Below are 15,530 nucleotides of genomic sequence, written 5' to 3' on the forward strand. Positions count from 1 at the left end.
GCATTTGACAAGGTTTCCCATGTGAGACTAGTTAGTAAAGTTAGATCTCATGGAATAAAGGGAGAACTAGCTATTTTGATACAGAACTGGCTCAAAGGTAGAAGACAGAGGGTGGTGGTAGAGATTGTTTCTCAGACTGGAGGCCTGTGACCAGTGGAGTGCCACAAGGATTGGTGCTGGGTCCTCTACTTTTTGTCATTTACATAAATGATTTGAGCATAAGAGGTACAGTTAGTAAATTTTCAGATAATACCAAAATTGGAGGTGTAGTGGACAGTGAAGAAGGTTACCTCAGATTACAACAGGATCTTGACCAGATGGGCCATTGGGCTGAGGAGTGGCAGGTGAAGTTTAATTCAGATAAATGCAAGGTGCTGCATTTTGGGAAAGCAAATCTTAGCAGGACTTATACGCTTAATGGTAAGGTCCTGGGGAGTGTTGCTGAACAAAGAGACAGGTTCATAGCTCCTTGAAAGTAGATAGGATAGTGAAGAAGGCATTTGAAATGCTTTCTTTTATTGGTCAGAGTATTGAGCACAGAATTTGGGAGGTCACGTTGCAGCTGTACAGGACATTGGTTAGACCACTGTTGGAATATTGCGTGCAATTCTGGTCTTCTTCCTATCAGAAAGATGTTGTGAAACTTGAAAGGCTTTAGAAAAGATTTACAAGGATGTTGCCAGGGTTGGAGGATTTGAGCTATGAGGAGAGGCTGAATAGGCTGGGGCTGTTTTTCCTGGAGCGTTGGAAGCTGAGCGGTGACCTTCTCGAGGTTTACAAAATTATGAGGGGCATGGATAGGATAAATAGACAAAGTCTTTTCTCCGCAATGGGGGAGTCCAGAACTAGAGGGTTTGGGGTCAGAGGGGATAGATATAAAAGGGACCTAAGGGGCAACTTTTTTACGCAGAGGGTGGAATGAGCTGCCAGAAGAAGTGGTGGAGGCTGGTACAAGTGCAACATTTAAGAAGCATTTGGATGGGTATATGAATAGGAAGGGGTTTGGAGGGACATGGGCTGGGTGCTGGCAGGTGGGACTAGATTGGTTTGGGATATCTGTTCGGTGTGGACGGGTTGGACCGAAGGGTCTGTTTCCATGCTGTATATCTCTTTGATTCTATGACTCTATTGCAAATAGTCTTGCAGCACACTACAAAAGTAATTGATATTAATGTGAGGTGACATGTTACGAATGTTCATAGGCTGGTGGCTGATTGTTGTCATGACATAAATACCTCTTCGAGGTTTGTGTAAAGATTTGTAGCTCAGGTGCTATTTCTTGTTGTTGTGGGTATATTCGCCAAGCTGGGAAGTTGATTTGCAGACATTTTGTCCCCTGTCTAGGTGACATCTTCAGTGCTTTGAAGCCTCTTGTGAAGTGCTTCACAGGAGGCTCCAAAACACTGAAGATGTCACCTAGACAGGGGACAAAACTTCTTCAAATCAACGTCCCAGTTCGGCGAACATACCCACAACTATGATAAATACATTTTAATGAGATTTGCCTTTTTTTCTGCTGATAGTTGTAGTGATAGTTGTAGTACATTAAACAGATTTATATTTGTAACCTGATCTCAAAATCATTTAGCATAATAATCAAACTATATGTAGCAATTAATGCACATATCACTATCAAAGAAAGAATATTTTAATATTTCTCTTCTTTGTTATGATCCGATTACAGGTTGAACTCATTTTCTTTCCTTGCCCTGCTTTTACACTGGTCACAACAAAGCTTATCAGACTGAACGTAGCTCAATACCAGAAACAAGTCAGCCAGGTTCCTTAAACATCGAAAAATGTGGTGCTTGAAAAGCACAGCAGGACAGGCAACATCCGAGTAGCAGGAGAGTCGACATTTCGGGCATAAGCCGTTCCTTAAGCAACAAATAAAGAACAAGTTTCTTGCAAACAAAGTTATTAAACATGTTTCATCAAAGTTTTAGATTGTGTAAATATATACATACATCCTCCAAGTCTGCACAAAGCTCTGCATCTTGTTATCTTAAAAGTAGTTCACCCAAGTAACAGTTAAATTCAAGGAAAATAATTATTCACATACTGTCCAAATGTTGGTCATTAGTGAGGTCATGTTTCACACAAATTGTTGGTACCAGGGTGTCTTCTGTATCCCCTGAGTGCTATTAGGTCGTGAGTTCCAGGACTTGGTTCCAAGAACAATGAAAGAATCTGATGAAGAGTCACCTAGATTCAAAATGTGAGCTTGTTCTCTCCCCATGGATGCTGCCTGACTTGTCGTGATTTCAAGCATTTTTTTTGTTTACAGTTATGATTCCAGCATCTTCAGTAATTTGCTCCTGAACCAATAAAAGAATGGTCTATCTTTCCAAGGCAGGATATATGTCACTTGGACAGGAACTTGTAAGTGATTGTGCTCCATGCACCTGCTGCCCTTTTCCTTCTAGATGCTACATATACTGGATTTGAGACGGTTGCATAAGGTAATAAATATAAAAAGGTTCACTTGAATTAAGCTGAAAGTCCACTTGCTCTGATATATGGCACAACCACTGGGTGGAGCATTGGACAGACTGCAATGGAGTCTGATGCAGTTTCCTCATGGGGATGTAGTGTTCTTGTTTACCCCTTGTTGGTAGTAGCTAATATGTCAAACAGTTAAAGCAAGGTAGATATAGCTACGATCACATAATAAAACCTATCCCATTGTCTAAGATAAGAGCCTTTTTTTTAATGGAGAGTTACTCATGGTTTATCCTTCACCACAGATTACCAGAAAATCCCAGTCAAGAATAAGCAAAAGAATGGATGGCAACATTCTATACCAACCAAAAGTGTTTGGTACATTATCATCATTGTTATAATGTTCAGGCAGGATGGACACTGATGTGTAAAGTCTTAAGGAGACCTGCAGTAAAAAGAACCCAGAAAAGTATACAGTAAGGAGCAGAGAAATTTCTGCAAAATTTGAATTACTACTTTAAGTGCACATACCTTTGAGAAAGAAGCAGCTATTGTCCATCAGTAGTTGGAAGTATTTAAATGGATATCAGTCAGCACAGACTTGAGGAAGCTATAAAATCTAACAAATGTACTTTAAGCAAAATGACAGTCACTCTTGGAAATAATGCATGATAAAGCTTTCATATATATATTATATATATAATATATAGCCTACAGGTAATCACATGTGTAAAAGGCAAACAGGTGAATCAGGAATCTGATGAGGTATGATAGTATATTAAACAAAATCTCTAAGGTTGAAACCTTAAATGAATAATGTCAAATCCAAAATGGATGGCTGGAAGAAATAAAGTGTGAGTACCAAATGGGCAGAAAGAGAGTTGAAATCCAGCAAAGGAAGTTCAAGGAGTTGGACAGAAGTTGAAAAACAAGGACCTCTAGGGCTGTAATTTCAGGATTACTTGCTGTGCCATGTGCCAGTGAGGATAGAAATAGAAGATAGTACAGTTAAATTTGTGGTTAAAGACCTGGTGTGGAAGGGAGGGCTTCAAATATGTGGCTCATTGGGGTGTCTTCCGGAGGAGACGGGACTCTATAAGATGGACCGGCTGCACCTAAACTAGTGGGGCACCAATCTCCTGCCACTCAGAAGGGTTTAAACTAGTGTGGCAGAAGGATGGGAACCAGAACAGTAGGTCAGCAGGTAAAATGACCAAGGAGGAATCTGAGACTAAGGCCAATAAGGCTAAGAGGAAGACCAGACATGAGAAGGTTACTGAACACAGCAGGACTGGCTGTCTGAAGTGTATTTGTTCTAATGTGTGGAATATGACATTAAAGGGAGATGAACTTAGAGCTTGGGTTAATACATATAATTGTGATGTTGTAGCTACTAAAGAAACTTGATCGTGAGAGGGACAAGACTGGCAGCTTAATGTTCTGGGATTTAGATGTCTCAGGTGAGATAAAGAAGAATGTAAAATGGCTGGGGAAGTTGCATTACTGATGAGAGAGAAAATCACAAGCGTGGTGAGGGTGGACAATTTGGGCTCATCGAGCGAGGCCGTATGGCCAGAGTTCAGAAATAGTAAGGGTGCAATCACTTTGATGGGATTGTACTACAGGGCTCCCAACAGCCAAGGGGTGCGAGAGGAACACATATGTGGACAGATTATGGAAAAATATGAAAAAACAGGGTTGTTGTTGTGGGTGATATTAACATTGATTGATTGGAACTTGCTTAGTGTCAGGAGTTTGGATGGCGGAACATTTGTTAGGTTTGTCCAGGATGGTTTTTGAAACAATATGTAAATAGTTAATCTAGGGAAGGGACCATGCTAGACCTGGTATTGGAGAAATGCCGGCCAGGTGATTGAAGTCTCAATAGGGGAACTAAATGTGATTCCTATTTTAAAAAGAGAGAAACCGTCAGGGAATTATAGATTAATTAGATTAAATGTCAGTTATATGAACATTAATGAAATCCTTACTCAAAGATCTAATGGAAAACATTCAGGAACTGAAAATCTAATGAAGAATAGTCTGCACAGATTTTTAGAGGAAAGATCATACTTGTCTAACCTTGCTAAATTCTTTGAAGAATACATTTAAAGATAAGTAAGAACAACACTGTAGACATAAAGAGCCAGAGTTTCAAATGCCAAGTGTCAGAACCTAGTGTATATATATATATTGTGTGTTTATGCTTATGTTCTTTGTTATTAAATGGTGACCAAACTTTTAAAACTGTGCCCCCTAGTTCAGCACTGATCCACAAGAGTAAACATCCTTTCCACATCAAAACATTCAGGATTTTTGTCCATTCAATCATCACCACTTACTCTTCTTAACTCCAGTGGAATCAAGCCCAGGCTATCCAACCAATGCACTAATTCCAAGTATCAACCTAGTAAACCCCCACCAAACTGCCTCCAAACCATTTACATCCTTTCTTCAATACAGCAACTAAAACTGCACACCGTATTTGAGATGTGGTTTCACCAATGCCCTGTATAGTTGAATCATAACAGCTTTACTTTTTAATTCCTCTCATCATAAAGAATAACCTGGAGACTTGTTAGCCTGCATGCAGTTCTGTCAATTTGCTGACTGCATGATTGTAATTTCAATGAGATTTTCTCTCTCTCTCTCTTCTGCCACATCATGATTTCCAGTTATTACTGGACTTTGTCTCGACCCTCTATTATGATAAAAAGCAAAATATTTGATCATTTCATCTGCATTTCCTTATTATTTACTATTAATATTCAATTGTTGCACTCTGAAGGACTAACAATTTACTTTTTCTTTTATTAAATGCCAGTTAAAATTCCTGCTCTTTTTACATTCCAAGATAGCTTGCTCTCATATCCTAATTTTTTTGCTCCCGATTAACCTTTTAGTCATGCCCTCCTATTGTTTATTTTCTGACCAATTATCTCACCTGCCAGTCAGTGTTGTGCAGTTATGTTGTTTTTCCTTAAGTTTGATGCTTTCCCTAGTTTCTTTAGTTAACCATAATGATGGGTTATCCCTTTAGAACTTTAGGAATATACTTATTCTGAGCATTCTGAAATACCTCCTGAAATAGCTGCCACTACGTTTCTGTTGGTCTATCCATTAGCTTAACATGTCAGATCACATCAGTTAGTTTAATTTTCATTTCCATATAGTTTCCTTTATTTAGGTTTAAAATATTGGTTTAGATCCAATCTTCTCTCTTTCGTTCTGGATGTAAAGTCAGTCATTTTGTGGTGGCTGGTATTGAGGTGTGACTTTTACACTGAGGTAATTAATCAATCATATCACATTACACGATACCAAGTCTAACATAACCTGCTCTCTGGTCAACTTCTCTAAGAAACTACCCCTAAAGCATTCTATGAACTCCTCATCCAGGCTTTACTGCTAACATGTTTTTTTTCCAATTTCAGAGAAGCAGCCAAGATGTGGTCCTTATGATACAGTCAGCATTGCTGAAATGAGCAGGTTAGGTGGGAATTCCATGACAAACGGTAAGTTAGTGTCCCTGCTTTACATTTAATAATTTTTAAATGAGATAAAATAAAGGAAAAGTTATAATTTGAGAGTTAGACAATAGCAAGGTATCTTAATACAGTGGAATTCCTCCTATGCAATGTAGGAAGTCAGTGTGACCATGTGTGCAGGAAGTGCATGAAATGCAGTGTGCAAATAATCAAAGAGGTTATCAAACTCTCAAGGCCAGGAATTAAAATAAACTGTTAAGTTAAAATCTACAGATGTGATAGAAAATCATTGTTTGGGTATTTGAATATTATAAACTAATGATGAGATTTTATTTCGCTGGCTATTTTGCAATCTTTCAAATAGTGTTATATGTACCTTGGTTTATTCTAATTTCTCAAGTGCCTTATTATTAAAATCAATCCCCAACATTGTGTTTTTTTGTTTCAGTGAAAGACCAGCTCATTAAATAAAAAAAAGAACCATCAAACAGGATTCCAGTCTGGGATCACAATATTCTTACCATCCTGCAGCCATAGCTTCATAAAGGCTATTAGATCATATTTATTTACTTCAATGTGTTTGTCTGCTTTGTTCTTAATGCAATGTGCATTTAGCTCTCTCTTTTTGTTATCTTTATAGCATTTCATCTTGATTATTGATGTATTCATCTCTCTGCCCCTTCTTACCATTCTCTAACACTCAATCGCCATGTTACTATTTTTTTCTTTCTACCTTGTCGAAGATTATTTGGTAAAACCTTCTCTACTTTCTGATATATGCAGTTTGTAAGAACACTGTCTCCAACATAGTTCAGGTGAGGTAGCCCTCACTTTCGATTAGATTAGATTAGATTACAGTGTGGAAACAGGCCCTTCGGCCCAACAAGTCCACACCGACCCGCCGAAGCGAAACCCACCCATACCCCTACATTTACCCCTTACCTAGCACTACGGGCAATTTAGTATGGCCAATTCACCTGACCCTGCACATCTTTGTGATGTGGGAGGAAACCGGAGCACCCGGAGGAAACCCACGCAGACACGGGGAGAACGTGCAAACTCCACACAGTCAGTCGCCTGAGGCGGGAATTGAACCCGGGTCTCTGGCGCTGTGAGGCAGCAGTGCTAACCACTGTGCCACCGTGCCGCCCAATAATCATATGATTATTGAGAATGGCTCATGGACCCGAACCCATGTTCCTTTCCAGCCCTGACCAGATCCCAAACTCTGGCACTGGGCAGGCAATACAACTGTTTGCAGACTTACTCTTTACTGCAGAAAATGATGTCAGGTTAGGTGCATTAGTCAGGCGTAAATATAGGATAATAGGGTAGAGGAGTGAGTCTGGGTGGGTTATTCTTCAGAGGAGAAAGCAAGGACTGCAGATGCTGGGGATCAGAGCTGGAAATGTGCTGCTGGAAAAGCGCAGCAGGTCAGGCAGCATCCAAGGAGCAGGAGAATCGACGTTTCGGGCATGAGCCCTTCTTCAGGACTCATTCAGGACTATTCTTCGGAGGGTCAGTGTGGACTCGTTTGGCTGAAGTACCTGTTTCCACGCTGTAGGGATTCTATGATTCTACACTATCCCTTACTACAACTACATTCCTTGTTGCTCTGCCCAATTAAATGCCTTCCTATACCATGGTGCCATGATCAGTTTGCACATCCAAGCAGGCTGAGAGAACCTCAAATGTATGAGGTGATTGCAGAGGCAGACAGTCCTTCACTTCTGCCTCCTGAGTCCCCATATCTGCCTCAGATACAGTTTACACACTTCTATCCCAGACCACTGACAAAATCAGAAGACTTATCCTTTGTGGAATGATGATCTCCTCTTATAAAGAATCCAGTGAACATTCCCCCCTCCCCCTATCCATGATGCATCATAATGTCTCCAGCCTGTTAACTTTGATCCAAAACTTCACAAATTGCTAACGTTTACTGTAAACCTTTTTGCCTTGGATCATTTTGGTATCCTGGAACTCTCACATTTGCTGCACTCTTGCTAAATTAGTATGTTGTCTCATGGGGTAGGATGGACAGCCTGGGCTTGATTCCACTGGACTAAGAACAATAAAGGATAAGGACTGAATTGAAGAAAATCCTGAATGTTTTGATGTGGAAAGGATGTTTTGAACTAGGAGGCTTAATTTTAAAATTAGAGTCACCATTTTAGGATAAAGCACATAAACATGAACACACAATGTAGAAGATATACTAGATTCTGACCCTGTTGGACAATCTGGTTTGTTATGTCTCCAGTGTTGACCTAATTTATCTTTAAATTTATTCTTCAAAGAATTCAATAAGATTGGACACGCATGATCTTCCCTTTGGATAACTGTGTAGACTACAGTTCATAAGATTTTCAGTTCCTAGATGTTTTCTGTTAGATCTTTGAATAAGAATTTCATTAATATTAATGCCATTGACATTTAAGCTAATTAATCTATGACTCCCTGAGTAGTTCTCCCTTTTTAAAATAGTAATCATATTAGCTGTCTACCAATATTCTGACAATACACTCTTTCCGAATGAAGTTTTACGTAATTGTAATCGCACCCATTTCTTTGCTAATATCTTTTAACACGTAAAGAATCCATACACCAGGGAGAGAAGTTTATAGAACTTTTATATGAACGGTGGGGCTTAAGGGAAATTATGACAGCAGACCTCACACTCGTGATATTCTTCTCTGATACTATTTGGTAAATCATGGAAGTTTCAGTTGTCAATGATGACCATGTGTGCAGACAACCTGTCCAGCTGTTGCTACTAGATCATTGTACTTCTAAGCTGGGGCTGCAGGCGAATTCACTCTGAGCACCCAAGATGCTGAGCATGTCATAGATAGCAGATTCAGTGAGATGGTCACACCACAGGTTAGAACTTAAGGTAGAAATGGCATGGGTAACAATCAGGCAGAATAAAAGAGGGCAGGTGGTGCAGATATCCCCTGTGGTCAACTCCCTTTCTAATAAATATAACATTTTGGATACTGTTGGGAAAGATTGCTGTGCTGTAGGAATCAACCTCATGGCACCATGGAGGGGGGATGGGGGTGGGGGAGTGGAATCTGCCTCACTAGAGGCGTTGAAGAAGGACAGCAGGGCTGTAGTGGTAGGACCCTCAATTATAAGGGGAATGGAGAGGTGATGTCAGAGGGACTCCAGGATGGAATGTTGCCTCCATGGTGGCAGGGTTAGGGATGCCACTGAATGGCTATAGGGCATTCTGAAGGGGAGAGAAAACAGACAGATGTCATGATACATATTGGTATCAACAACATAAGTAGACAAAGGAATGAGATCCTGCAAGCAGAAATTAGGGAGCTAGGAAGTATGTTAAAAAAAAGCAAGACTCAAAAAGTAATCCAGTGCCACATGCTGATGAGTGTAGAAATAGAAGGTTAGTCCAGCTGAATGCATGATAAGACAGGGATGGTGCAGAGGGAGGGTTTAGATTTCTGGGACATTTGGACTATTTTGGGGGGCAGTGGGACCTGTTCAAGGTGAACGGATTGCACCTGACCTGGAACGGGAGCAGTATTCGTGCAGGAGGTTTGTTAGTGCTGCTGGGGTGGGTTTAAAACTAATGTGGCAGAGGTGCTACAATCCTGAGGGATGCATCAGCAGGAAGAAACAAGCAGCCAGAATTAAAAGAGATAGCAAGTGAGCCCACAGGCACAGAAGTTGTAAGCCAATTATGGCACAAGGAAATTTGATAAAGCTGAATGGTATTTATTTTGACACAAAGAATCTGACAAACAAAATAGATGAGTTGAGGGCATAAGTTAAAACATGAGGGCATGATGTAGTTCCTGCCACTGAAACAGGGTTGAGAGATGGGCAGAATTGACAACTCAATATTCCAGGATATAGAGTCTTCAGGGAAGAAGGTAACAGCGAAGGAGGTAAAAGAGTGTTGCAATATTTATCAGGGAATAAATCACACCAGTAACGAAGGTTGACATCTTGCAAGGTTGTTCAAATGAAGCCATAGGGGTAGAACTTAAAAACCCAAAAAATGAGCAATCACACTGCTGTGAGTGTACTGTGGGTCCCCCAATACATCCATAGTAATTTAAGAACAGATACATAAACAAAATTCAGAGTATAAAGGTTATTGGGTAATGGTAGTGATGGATTTCATCTTCCGCCTTACCCCCCACCCCGAACTTTAAGCAGTGTAGTCATAGCATGAAAAGGAGCAGATGTTTTAAAGTATGTCCAGGAGAGCTTTTTTAAGCTAGTACATAGAAGGCCCTACAAGAGAGGGGTGGACCTGGATTTCATTTTAGGTAACAAGTTGGGTGACTTATAGAGTCATACAGTGGTTTAAGCATCTGTGGAGGAGCAATTTGTAAATATAAATCATAAATCGGGAGAGTTTAAACTAGATTAGCGGGGGGGGGGGGGGGAGTTTTGGGGGGAGGGGGATGTTGCGAACCTGAGCTACAGGACTGATGATGGAGTAGGTACTGAACAGCCAGTTACCCTGTGCAGAGAGTCTGTGAGGAAGGATAGCCACATGATAGGCCAAAGGTGCAGCCAGTGTGATAGGTTGAACTGTGTCTATTCCAATGCAGGAAGTATCAGTATCAGGAATAAGGGTGACGAACTCAGTGCATGGATCAGTACTTAGAACTCTGATATTGTGGCCATTATGGAGACTTGGATATCATGGGTGCAAGAATGGTTGATGGATGTTCCAGGGTTTAGATGTTTCAAAAGGAAAAGGGGAGAAGGTAAAAGAGGTGGAGGAGTGGCATTGTTAATCAGGGATAGTATCACAGCTGTAGAAAGGGAGATCATCGAGGAGGGTTTGTCCACAGAGTCAGTATGGGGGGGGGGGGAAGTCAGAAACAGGAAGGGAGCAGATTGGGAGTTTTCTACAGGCCTCCAAATAACAACAGAGAGGGAGGAGCAGATTGGGAGGCAGATTTTGGAAATATGTAGAAGTAACAGGGCTCTTGTCATGGGTGACCCTATCTTCCCTAATATTGATCAGAACATACTTAGTTTAAATAATTTGGATGGAACAGTTTTTGTCAAGTATGTCCAGGAAGGGTTCTTGACCCTGTATATAGATAGGCCAACTAGAGGTGAGGCCATATTGCATTTGGTGCTTGGTATTGAATCATTCCAGGTGTTAGATCTCTCACTGGGAGAGCATTCTGGTGATAGTGATCATAACTCCCTGACCTTTACGGTACTCATGGAGAAGGATAGGAGCGGGTGGTATGGGAAAGTATTTAATTGGGGGAAGGGGAATTACAATTCTATTAGGCAGGAACTGGGGTGCCTAAATTGGGAACAGATGTTCTCAAGGAAATGCACAACAGAAATGTGGGGGTTGTTCAGGAAGCACTTGCTGATAGTGTCCCACTGAGGCAAGGAAGGGATGGTAGGATGAAGGAACCGTGGATGACAAGAGATGTGGAACATCTAGTCTAGAGGAAGAAGGAAGCTTAAAGTTGAGGAGGAAAGGATCAGACAGGGCTTTAGAGAGTTACAAGGTAGCCAAGAACTAACTAAAGAATTGACTTTGGAAAGCTAGAAAGGGGAATGAAAAAGCTTTAACGGGTGAGGAACAAGAGGATGGCCAGAATGAGAGTAGGGCTGATCAAGGATAGTGGATGGAACCTGTGCCTGGAGTCGGAGGAGGTAGGGGCAGCACTTAATGAATACTTTCCTTCAGTATTCACTACTGAGAGGGACCTTAACATTTCTGAGGACAGCATGAAACAGACTGATATGCTAGATCAGGTTGCTGTCAGGAAGGAGTATATACTGAAAATTTTGGAAAACATAAGGATGGATAAATCCTCTGGGCTATATGTGATATATCCTAGGTTATGACAGGAAGTGATGGAAGAGGTGGATGCACCTTTGGCGATGATCTTTGCATCCTCACTGTCCACTGGAGTAGTACCAGATGATTGGAGGGTGGCAAATGTTATTCCCTTGTTCAAGAAAGGGAATAGGGATAATCCTGAGAATTACAGACCAGGCAGTCTTACATCAGTGGTGGGCAAAGTATTGGAGATTCTGAGAGACAGGAGTTATGATTGCTTGGAAAACCATTATTAGATTAGTGATTGTCAGCATGGCTTTATGAGAGGAAGGTCATACCTTACGAACCTCTCTGAATTATTTTAGGATATGTCAGAACACATTGATGAAGGTAAAGCAGTGGATGTAGTGCATATGGATTTTAGCAAGGCATTTGATCAGGTTCCCCATCGTAGGCTCATTCAGAAAGTAAGGAGGCATGGGATATAGGAAAACCTGTCAGGATACAGAATTGGCTGGCCCATAGAACACAGAGGGTGGTAGTAGAAGGGAAGTATTTAGCCTGGAGCTCCGTGACCAATGGTGTTCCGCAGGGATCGGTTCTGAGACCTCTGCTCTTTGTAATTTTCATAAATGACTTGGATGAGGAAGTGGAAGGGTTAGTTAGTAAGTTTGCTAGTGATATAATGGTTGGTGGAGTAGTGGATAGTGTGGAGGGCTGTTGTAGTTTATAACGAGACATTGTAGGATGCAGAAGTGGGCTGATAAGTGGCAGATGGAGTTCAACCTGGAAAAGTGTGAAGTCATTCATTTTGGAAGTAAAATTTGAATAGAAAATGCAGGTTAAAAGGCAAGGTTCTTGGCAGTGTCAAGGAACAGAGGGATCTTGGGATCCATGTCCATAGATCCCTCAAAGTTGCCATCCAGGTTGATAGGGTTGTTAAGAAAGCGTAGGGTGTGTTGGTTTTCATTAGCAGGGGGATTGGGTTTATGAGCCGTGAGGTTATGCAAAAGCTGTATAGAACTCTGGTTAGACAACACTTGGAATATTGTGTTCAGTTCTGGTCGCCTCATTATATGAAAGATGTGGAAGTTTTAGAGAGGGTGCAAAGGAGATTTACCAACATGCTGCCCAGACTGGAGGGCATGTCTTATGAAGAGAGGTTGAGGGACGTAGGGCTTTTCTCATTGGAATGAAGAAGGATGAGTGGTGACTCGGTCGAGGTGTACAAGGTGTTGAGAGGCATGGATAGAGTGGATAGCCAGAGACTGTTTCCCAGGGTGGAAATATCTATCATGGGGGAGCATAATTTTAAGGTGATTGGAGAGAGGTTTAGGGGAATTGTCAGAGGTAGATTCTTTACTCAGTGGTGGGTGCATAGAATGCACTGCCAGCAGTGATAGTAGAGTCAGCTACATTAGGGATATTTAAGTGACTCTTGGATAGGCACACGGAAGATAGTACAATGAAGGGAATGTAAGTTAGTCTGATCTTAGAGTAGGATAAAAGGCCGGCACAACATTGAGGGCCGAAGGGCCCATACTGTACTGTTCTATGTTCTATCTTCTATGTATAATACTATTAGATTCAAGATTGTTATGGAAAGGAAAAGGATGGACCAAAAATCAAAGCCCAATTGTAATGAGGTATGGGAACAGATACTTTTAAGTAAATCTGTGTCAGGGCAGTGATAAGCATTCAACAAAATAGGAGTTTCGAAGACCTTCAGCCAGTCCGTGTCGAGCATAATCCCAAAGTAAATGAGTTTCACCCGTCTGCTCCTGGCCCATATTCCCTTCAAACCTTTGAACCCACATCTATCACTTCCTCAAGAAGTTCCTTCCACACACAAACCACCATCTGTGTAAAACATTTTCCCCTCATGTCTTTTTGAAATCCCCCATCTTAGGGAAAAGAAAACTACCATTAACTCTATCTCTCCCCATCATGATTTTAGAAACTTTTATAAGGTCACTTCTCAAATCTCCTATTCTCCAGTGAAAAAAAGTCGCGGCCTTTCTGTATAACTCAAGCCTTCTGTATCTCGTAACATCCTAGTAAATCTCTTCAAAACCCTATCCAGCTTAATAATATCCTTTCTATAACTGGGAGACCAGAACTGTACATAGTATTCCAGAAGAGGCCTCACCAATGTCCTGTACAATCTCAACATGACTTCCCAACTTCTCTACTCAAAGTTCCCATAAAGACAAAGGATAGGACCAACAAATCTAGTAAACCTTGGATCACGAATAATGTACAGGATTAGATATAGAAGCAAAAGGAGGCTTATGTTGAATTCCAAGAGCTCAAAATATCAGAAGCCCAAGAGGAGGTCAGAAAGTGCAGAAGGGATTTAAAAGGAAAATAGGAAAGCAAAAAGGGAGCAGGAAAGGATAATGGCAGGTTGAAATAAAGGAAAATCTGAAGTAATTTTATAAGTACATCAAGTATAAAAGAAAGGCCCATCAAGGACCACAGCGGAAATTTATTCATCCAGGACATTGGATTCTAAATGAATATTTTCTATTGGTGTTCACTAGTGAGATACAAAAATGAAGGAGAAGAATTGTGAAGAAACTAGCATAGAGAGGAGATTCTGAGTAGTGTGGCAGGCTGCAGGACTGGATGAGTTATGTCCCAGGCTGTTAGGTAAGACAAGAGAGAAAATAGTAGGGTGCTTGCAATAATTTTCAATTCTGTTCTGCACACAAGATAAGTGCTAGATGACTGGAGGGCAGCCAATGTGGCACCATTATTCAAGAAGGGAGAAAGAGATAAACTAGGGAATTATAACCCAGTCAATTGAACCTCAGTGGTGAGAAATTACTGGAAGTAATTCTGAGGGTCAGAATTTATTGTAATTGATTGGAGACACCGGAATTAATCAAAAACAGTCAACATGATTTTGTTCAAAGAAGGTCATATCTGACCAACTGACCCACCAGTTGACCATAAGATCATGAGTGATCTAACACTCTTCATATTCACCTTCCTGCCCTTTCCCCGTAACCCTTGATTCCCTACAAATCAAGAATCTATCTACCTCAGCCTTCAGTATAAACAGGGACTCTGACCCTCTTTTTGGCAAGGATTTTCAAAGACTCTCAACCCTTTGAGAGAATAAATTCCTCCTCATATCAGTTTTAAATTTGTGCTCCTTAATTCTGAGAGTATGCCCTCTGCTCCTAGACTCTCCCATGAGGGGAAACACCCTCTCAAATTTATCTAGTCAAATCCTTAAGAATGTATATGTTTCAATGAGATCACAGTTCATTCTTCTATATTCTAATGAGTAGAATGCCAACCTATTTATCCTTTGCTCATAAGACAATCCCTCCATACAGCAGATTATTCCAGTGAGCCTTCTCTGAACAACTTCAAATAAAATCATGTATCTCCTTAAATAAGGGAACCAAAGTTGCTTACAGTATTCCTGAGGTGGTCTTACCAGCACCTAATACTGATGCAGCTTGAATTCCAAGCACGTATACACTAAATGCTTTGAAAAAAGGAGCAACATTAATTTGCCTTCCAGATGACCTACTGCACCTGTGCGCTAGCTTTTTGTGTTTCGTGCACAACTACTTCCGAGTCCCTTTGTGTTGCAGCTTGCTGCAGTTATTCTCCATTTAAATAATACTGTTTTATCATTCTCCCTTCCAAAATGAACAACTTCACATTTTCCCATATCACACTCCATTTGTCAACTTTTTGCCAACTTACTTAACTTTTTGCCAACCTGTGCAAACTGTTTATGTCCTTATTGCAAACTGCCTTTCCACCAATTTTTCTGTTGTTTG

This window comes from Chiloscyllium plagiosum, unplaced genomic scaffold (assembly GCF_037043375.1).
Source record: "Chiloscyllium plagiosum isolate Xiang-an unplaced genomic scaffold, Cpla_swu_hap1 HiC_scaffold_6, whole genome shotgun sequence".
Classification (NCBI taxonomy): Eukaryota; Metazoa; Chordata; class Chondrichthyes; order Orectolobiformes; family Hemiscylliidae; genus Chiloscyllium; species Chiloscyllium plagiosum.